The sequence below is a fragment of the Frieseomelitta varia genome, unplaced genomic scaffold (genome assembly GCF_011392965.1).
Source record: "Frieseomelitta varia isolate USP_RPSP 00005682 unplaced genomic scaffold, Fvar_1.2 scaffold_622, whole genome shotgun sequence".
NCBI classification, from domain to species: domain Eukaryota; kingdom Metazoa; phylum Arthropoda; class Insecta; order Hymenoptera; family Apidae; genus Frieseomelitta; species Frieseomelitta varia.
This window is the reverse complement of record NW_025110393.1, coordinates 328,269-337,784: the sequence shown is the minus strand read 5'-3', so window position 1 is coordinate 337,784 and position 9,516 is coordinate 328,269.

Below are 9,516 nucleotides of genomic sequence, written 5' to 3'. Positions count from 1 at the left end.
TGTTCGAAAGCGTGTCGATCGTGCGCCAGAGGCCGACCCAATTTCCTCTTCTTCCCTTGTGTTTCGAAAAAGCATCAGCTTTCTCTACCTTGTGCGAACCAGCGTGTTTACCAGCTTATCATCGGCGACGACGGTGGGAGGGACACCGCGTTCACGTTGAACGCTGTTCGCGGCTGTTTGCGTTGCAAGAAGGTTGATCACGTTACCGGCTCACGTGTCGTTATCTGGGTCAATATGCCCCCATAATATTAAGCCATTCGCGACACGCGAGTTTTGCAATTCGCCTCGTCCGCGAGACTCGTTCCCTTTTTGGTTTCTCGCGTACGAAATGCAAATAATCGTAATTTCACGTCGGCTGGTTAGTAATTAGGAGAAATAATTCCGAGGTCTTTCTCTAGTGCCTTTTCTTGGAAAATTCTTTTGTTAGTTCGAGTTTTGAAGTTCTGGGGAAAACGGGGGAGAGCAGGTAGTAATTGGTTTTAAAACTGAGGGACTTTTCATGTTCCGGCAAGGTTGGCCAAAAGTTATGGTTCACGATGTTAGAAGTACATACACGTTTTCTGAAACTTAACGAAATTCTGCACGTAAGAAGTTTGATAACTTCACAAGTGTTAGTAGTTAATCGGCGTTCGTATTCAGAATTTCTGCAAATTTTAAAACTATAATACTTCTAGAATTGTAATGATACGGTTGAAGTAAAAATTTGTTTCTGATTCAAGATAATTACTTGCAATTATCTAGCTAGATAATCAGTGCTTGGAGTATTTATGTATATTTATATATGGAGCAATCGACAGAATAAAAATTATCAGTTGTCAGTTGTCAAAAATATCATTCCTTAGTTTCATAATCAATTAATTGGATATTTTACAATTTTCACAACATTTTCATAAATATTTTACAAACATCCAACAAGATGACAAACGTTCGTAATGGAGCGATTCAAAATTTACGAGAATTTTAATTCAATCAGGAGTTTCATACTCCTAAAAGTATCGTCCCTTTATGATTTCATAATTAATCAATATGATTATGATCGTGATTTTCACGACTTAAAAAGAAATGTAGTGAATCTTTTCTAACAATAATGTTATTCGATAAAAATGATCAACGGGGACTGACTCACAATTGTCAATCCATCAATAGTAATCGCTTTTCGGTACCTCTCTTTCGCTGAATATTCACCGACTACGGTTTAACGGCTGACGTGAACGAAAGTGACGAACGAACGAAAGTTTCGTAGACGGATTTCAGACAAAATCGTTAAGAAACGAAACAGTCGATTCGGAGAGTGACAAATGGCCGATAATTTCCCGGCACGTTGTTCGACCAGAATAACGACGCCCGATCGCATTTATAAATAATCGCGCGTGATGGCCGATTAAGTAATTACGAATATCGATATCTCGCGGTTGCCAGGCAGAACGGAGACAGTACTGGTACCAGTGTTCGCCAGCCAAGTATCGATTATCCTTACGCTCACTCTCTGTCTCTCTTTCTCCTTCTCTTCGAGCTTCTTCTGACCCCGAATCAAGTTCATAGAAAGATGGGCGTTGTTCGTAGATCTTGCTATAAATGGTGCATTATAAAAACGTTCAGTTTTGCAAACGAGTTGAGATATTAATCCCTCGTGAAGTATTGTTCGCCAAGTATTAACCTACTGGGTGAAATTGCAATTTCACTTATTAATTTTCGTTCAGTTCCTTTCACTTTTAGCGTGTAATGTGTGTTCTTCCATGGCGAGGCTTTGTTTCGTAAAAAGAAGAAAAAAAAAACATATACTGTAGATAATATTTGGAGTTGGGATTATTTTTAGTACGTTTATACTTATATACTGTGCTCCGAATTAAATTCATAGAAAGATGGGCGTTGTTCGTGAACACGGTGAAAGATGTCGTTTATTTATTGTAAACAATGCCTTTATTTTAATGTAACATTTAAATATTAATATTAATTCTTTTTACTTTTGGTGTAAAGTGTAATTGAGATGAAACGTCAACTATAATTCGACTGCGCAAAGTATTCTATAGATTTTGTGTAAAATTATATTGTGTCCAGTAAAGAAGGAAATAACATTCAAATCTTCAAATCTACTTTCAATAAATATTTATCATCGTAATTCGTTGGAATAAAATCTAGTATTTTAAAATAAAATGGAGCTCGTGATCAAAATTATAATTTAAACTTCATGATGGACTGTGTATAAAATATAAATATATAGTTACGCATGGATATTAATATCAAAAATATTAGCACAGAGTATAAAAATTTATTTTCTACTACTATCAGTTTCTAAACTTCAGCTATTAAAACGACACTAGAACCTATTATCTGTGTAAAACTAACATCAAACAAAAATTTTTGCTCGTTCTGCGTCGTTCGATCATCCTTGATTTCACGATCATTGAATCGAGTACCGTGAAATTAAACGAAACGTTGCTCTTAAAATTAACTTAATTTTCTCTGACTACTGTGTATTTTTCTAAAATTTAAATGTATCTCAAGTCTAAACAAAATGCGATTTTCCGACCAAGTTTCATGTCAAACGTTCCCTTAGAACGTTTATAAATCCTTCGTGTTAAACCCAATATGAGACATAAAAATTCGAGGACCGAGGGTGAGTTCAGGCGAGATGAGTGGACGGATGATAGAACAATAGTTCAAAATATTTCGTTCTCGGTGAAATTCGTCGCTATTAAAAACTAATTAGTGGCGGTAATGGCTTTTAAATTACGAGCTAATTGCACTAGTCACTGACCGTCGCTTTTCGTTTGAATTTCTTGCACGAATATTACATTAATTTTCTATCGTGGACGGATGAAAGAAAGAACGGATATTGATCGTGGATAGAATTCGAGCAATTCTAATCTGTCCAAAAAATATCGTTCGTTTCGTTCTAACGGAGGATTTCTGCAGTTCTAATCGCCAGAATCATGTTTCAAGCACGGTTGCCAACTGGTTATGTAGGGAGATCGCGAATTTGGAAATTAATCCTGTCCAAGATCGCGAAAATTCGAACGTCACGTGATCAACGTTCTTGCCTTTCGTGAGAATCCTTCGTTTCGGTGAGATTCAAATGATCTTTAGTTATTAATATAACGTTTGCCATCAAGGACTGACGGAAAAATCGCGAACGCGGGAAATGAAAGAAGCGGGAATTGCGCAATCGAGGAAATTTACACGTTCAAAGAACTCGAGACTCCTCTTCATCTTCTTGGCGTCTGCCAAGAGCCACAACGTCAAAGATCACTCGTTCTAGTGTATCAAACGATCGCCAAACGATGTTACGCGATCGCCAAAATTTCACGAATTTTACAAATTTTACAACGTTATTCTACCAGCATTTAGCATGCAAATATCGCTTTCTTTCCTCCGTTCGGAGTTATGATGAATGTTTCTTAATCTCCCGTTCGAAACAAACATGATTCAATTGAGCAATCTTGATATCGTAATTCCTTTATTTATAAATCCTCCCTGTTTTAATGTGTCGTCTCATTCATGTTAAAAATTATTATTTTTTTATATCATTTATACATTATATTCGTTTATAATAATAAATGATCGTGTACATAATAAAATGATTCAGTTAAACAAATTTATTCAAGCAAATTAATCTTTCACAATTCAGTTCACTTTTGTTCTCAATATCATTATTAATAAAATCTATTCAATCACCGATCTAAATCTATTATATAGTTTCACATTCAGAAAAATCACATCTTATTGATATGCAATACATTTTTACTCTCTCGTGTTAAAGCGACGATCTCTTTATCGTGTATTGTCATCTTATATAATTAATACAGTACATCAAAATAAATTGATGTTGCAAATTTACATTCAGAAAAAATATTTATTCGAACAAGTCCATTCACTCCTCACATTCAAATGAAATTTCCTCCCATAAAGTAACGTTAGAAATTTTATGTGACTCGTAAACCGTCTTTGCTTTACGCATACTGCGTTTCAATACGTCAGATTTGAAATGAAAAGTATAAAAATTTTGCTGTGAAAGATTGATAGATAAATGGATTGTTTAATACGTCTTGCTTTTATGTCTTTTTTAACACGAGGCGAGGACAACGAACGTCAAACGCGAAATCAGTATTTCACATCGATATCAATGTAACAGGTGATTAGTGTAACACAGTTCTGGTTAAATATTTCGTTTAAGACCGGCCTGTTTCAATTTACTAATTATAGTGCCGTAGGATGATATTGATTTCGAGGCGTTCACGTAGAAAAAAGCCAAACGACTCCGAGGGTATAAAGGAGCTTAATCTACCATGAAATTTTATTACCTACCTACCACCAATCCTAATGATAGTACTTGCACAGCCAGTTATAGCCAGTTTCTAATAACCAAATTAGGACGTAAGAAAAAAATTATTAAACCATCTCTGTTCCATTATTAACCGCGTAATTTCAAGTTTCTCCAGGATACGATGATTATGTTGTACGGGTCATGCGTCACACCTGTCGCCTAGATACTCGAAGAACGAAATTACCTTATCCTTTTTTCAAGAGAACGAAAAAGAAAGGAGAGTAAAAATAAACCTACGGTGTATCGTGTTTTATATTTAGATGTGGTTAAAATCGGCCGGTTTAAAGCTGGAATTATCGATGATTTAAGTGAAACTTGTGACTAAGAAATGAGGAATATGAAGAAGTTTAAAATAATATTAATGATATAGTAATTTAGGATACAGTATGATACAGGAAAATATAGGAAAAAGTGTGTAACAGTACTAATAGTATAAAAGTTTTAAAAGTAGCGTGCTTACAGCTTTGATACAGTATGAAGTAAAAATATGAGAAATATGAGCTTTTACTTATATATTTTATTATTTTTATCGTTGTAGATCTATAAAACGTTTGTTAAAAATTGCCAGTAGAATGTTTTGATTAATTGAACAATTATATTTCAATTTTAAAGGATAAGTTATATTCGAATTTAAAGGATATTGAAATTAAAGAATAAATCAGATTTTATATAAATATTAGTATAAGAATTGATAACGTCAAGGATTATATTTCTACTACCACTTATTATGTTTTCTAAGTCATGTTCTATATTTAAAAATCAACAAATATAAAGGATTTATTCATTCAGACTCCGAGATCAAAAACTACCAAGAGTGTTATCTCATTTGTTTAATATAAGACTCTGGCAAGTCTAAACAATTCATTAATTTTTCGTCGCGTCGTATATGTTATATTTTTAAAATTTTATTGTATGTAGTCATCACGACAGTATTTATGCGTTTATAGAAAATTTAAAGATGTGTCACATAGTATGGTAGAACGCTACTTATCTAAATCCACATCTGAGACTTTAATTAGGGGGCATGTAATAGCAGCTTATTGTCTTCACTGCCTATAATTTTTCGCTCATATAATGGAAGTACATGTTAAATAAGTGTATCGTTCTTTGCGGGAGTTCATTTAATTAAACACTAATTAATATTTCGCTGTTATTTTGGTAAAGAAACAAATTTCTATTTAAGTATTAAGAATATAATTTTGTTGGATTTTATCATTGTATCATTCGTCGGTCAATAGTCAATCTATTAGTAATTATTAACGATTAAAACGAAAAAAATACGTTATCAAGATTCTTTGACAATTTAGAAGATTCTGGTTTTCTTTTTCGAAATTCTAATCTCTTGATACGAATTAATCGATTTTACAAATTTTTATGGAAACTTATTTTTTTGACCTAAATGGGGATACATCTTATCTACTAGAGATTACAACAGTCACGCGAAAAATTCCGCAATCTTTAAAGAATAATTAACATATAATTCTTTTCTTTTTCATAAGAAATTAAATTTACTTCCACCCCAGTAGTATTCACTTCCCCTTGAAATCCAGGGTCTGCTGATCCTAAAAATCAACAGTTATTCAGCAAGAATCAAAGATTCCAATGCCCACATCCATAATAATATCCGAGTATCTCTGATTCAGCGTTACTCTTCAAGGTATATTGCATTCATTAACATACTAAAACGAGACATCCTGTGCTATCGTTCTTCCAAACACAGTCATCCAAGCGCATCGTAGCTCGTCGTCATCGAGTAAATCTCTTACTATTGTGCCAGTCGTAAGAACACAGTCATGGAAATTCTTCCCCATTAGCCGGCATTTATCGGCTGAACCACGTATGCACTACGATCCTCGTATAAATTAATTAAACATTCATTCATTCTTCGACTCCGTGCACGACGAACGTCGCTTTGTTCAACTATTCTGAATCTCTTACGACTGTTGCATTACCGCACCGAGAGAAAACGCTGTTCCAAAAGTTCCCACGAATTTTGGTAACGATCCGACGAACATTCGCGAGCATCTCCTCGCTTTGACGCGTTTTGACCCCGAGCCAAAGCGTGGGTGCGCGTTTCGTTCCGAAAGGGGCGGCCCACTGCGGTGAATTGTCGTCACTTTACTTCGTTAAGTGTTAAGGAGACGAACGCTTCCAACTTGACGCACGTTTTTCGTTTATGAACGATGGACTGTATAAACGAGAGTGAATGGCGAGTTTTTTCTTTTGTCTTTTTTCTTTTTTTTTTTTTTTTGGCCTTTTTAATTTACTTTTTCGCTAGTTTGTTTTATAGTGGATAGGATTTGGAAAAATGGTATTTGTTTATAGAAATGATGACGATTAAAAAGAAAAATTTAATTAATTTATATGTTACTTAATTTTTTATATTGTTAAAGTTGTTTCTCAATTTTTCTATTAAACATTTAAATGCTTTGAAGACGAACTGAGAGAGCAGAGGTAACTATGTATTGAAGATGAAATTGAGGGGAATTCTCCGTAATTTAATACGACGAGAAGGGAGTTTCCAGTACTCGATGTTGCCACTTTCCTCTGAATAAAGTAGATTTCATACAATTTTTCCATAAAAATAGAAAATAAAATTGGAAAAGAGCCGCTGACGAGAAAAATATAAAATGAACCCAGACTGCAAATAAGAAAGAAGGAAAATGCAGAAGAAAAAGATTTTGCTTTCATTTTCAAATTAAAAATTAAATTAAATTGTATTCTGTGAAATGAAACTAAATCTTTTTTTTTTTTTTTTAAATTCTGGTTAAATTAAAATCACATAAAACACACGTATTTATTTATTTATTTATTTATTTATCATACCAATAAATACGTGAAGTAAACAACTAAAATAGGATGTATAATACTCTTGTGTTAATTAGTAAAAAAATCTGATATTACTAAACAAAATGTAGCTTCAAAGTGTTCCTTATTGTATGCAAATATTTCAGTGCAGTTTGCTCAATAATTAACTGTAAAACATTATAACTGTAAAAATACCATTTTTTAGAAAAAGAAATATTAATATGCTAGGATGAAATTTAAAATAAAAAAAGAAAGAAAGAATGAAAAGACTCGCCGAGTTCACTCTTATTTAGTTCCAAAAAATTTAAACTATTCATCTTGGAGCTTCAATTTCTCATCAATGCAATTCACCAGGCAATGCACTTATATGCAAACTCAATAACCACAATAGGCGCAGACATTGCTTCGAACGATCTTCCTTACGATAATTAATCAGTTGTCCGTGTTTTTTCCTTTTTTTTTTTTCTTCGGCGAGTCAAATCGGTGTTCGACGTATCGTCAAATGGATGATAGATAGGAAAATTCATATTCATCACACGAGGTTATATAACAAGTATTTTACACACGATCGGGACCGCTCTTGACAAACTAATTAACTGGTAGATAAACCGTGAAAGCCTGGAAAGCGATGAAAGCTTGGAAGGTTGCGTGAACGTGGGACGAAAAAGAGAGAAAGAAAAAAAAAATCTGCGATCGATGCAAACGATATTTTAGTGCTTCTAAGTAGAGTCACGATAGATTTGCGCGATGACACACACGAGGACGAGGAGGCGATGGACGCGATCGGTGGTTGCCATTTATTCCAGGATAAAAGTGAAAATCCCTTTCATTTCGAGAATACTTCCAGACGAAGGTTTTTGCAACTTAACTGATAGCCAGAGATTCTCAGTAGAACATTCCAGCATGGATGGGAAAATGATAAATTAAATTAAATTAAAACGAAGTAATAAAATGCAGCAGAATGTGTCTTACTTTCGTGTCAGTAAGATTAAAATCGAAATTACTTACTGTCTAAATTAATCTGATTACGAAGGTCGTTTATAAAATTCAGAGGCAGAGCGAGAGATTTGACTGAGAAGACACTTCAGAATATCCCAACTTGGAAGCAAACATTCACAAACCCAATGATACTATTGATTTCCAACTTAAAACGTCCATCAATTATTCTAACAGACTTCATCTCCCGTTATAAACGTCGAGATCAATACCGAGAGTCGAAAAATAAAGACAGTCTTTGCAACCTCGTCAAACTTCAACGTCTTCGTACAAACTTGAACCCCAGAGTATCCCGGAAAGCGCAAGGATAATGAACGCGCATTTTTGGATTTATTAATAACGCGAAACTCTGGTATCAGGCCAAGCAACCAACTTGTTTTTCCGGCTGCAAGGTCAGCCTCGGCGGGTTGCGTTACGAGAGAGAGAGAGAAAGAGAGAGAGACGACTCGAGCTCGTTGACTCTCCGTCGCTACCCGGTTTTTCCTCTCTTCCCCTCGTGACACACTTCGCCCCACGAGTTTTCCACGCGGGAAACTCCCCGTCACGAGTGGAAAGGCGTCTCCGACCCCGGAAACCGACAGACGTCTCAGCAAAGTGGAAGGCGCAACCAAGGGGTTATAAAGGCTGGCCAAGAATGGGAATGCTCTAGTGAAGGGAAGCTTGGCGTATGTGAGCGTGACACTGGTCTTTTTTCTCTCTATTTCTCTGGGTACGTGGGGGTTATTCTTCGACGGGAGAAAGCTTTCCATGCATTATTTCGGATCGATCACGTGAATTAGCCGGAACAAAAGGGAGGGTGGAAGCGGAAACTGGCTGGCTCATTCAATCATCTAAACTCCGATCAACCGTCTCACCTCTTTCAAGATCGTTAAATCACACTGAAGGGGTGCTAATCGTCGCACTTGTTCCTTTTACGTTTGCAATTGATTCTTTTTTTCTTTGACGTAATTTATTTGATTTTTGAACTTTCCTTTCCTTGAAATTATCAAAAGTTTAGAATATTGATTGAGAAGTTTAGAATGTATTCATGTGTATTCAAATTTTCGACGGTATGTTGTAATATATCATCATTAAAACCTCGAATAAGTAAACTAACTATTTCAAACATCTCAGATTATTTGCACGATACTCCAACGCGAATCAAATTAATTATTGTAATAATCCGTCGATGTCATCGTTTGAAGATTTACGAAATTCTTTATTACATTGTTATTCAATTCCCTATTGCAACAACGATTCGAAAGAGCTAAGAATTGAAATCTACCGACGTGACATTTGATTTGTGTCTGTTAATTCTTATAGCATCGCCATTGCCAACTATACGCTATCAGATAAAATCATTCACAGTTTGATAGAGTAGTGGCGAAAGGAAAGAAGCAAACTTAGTG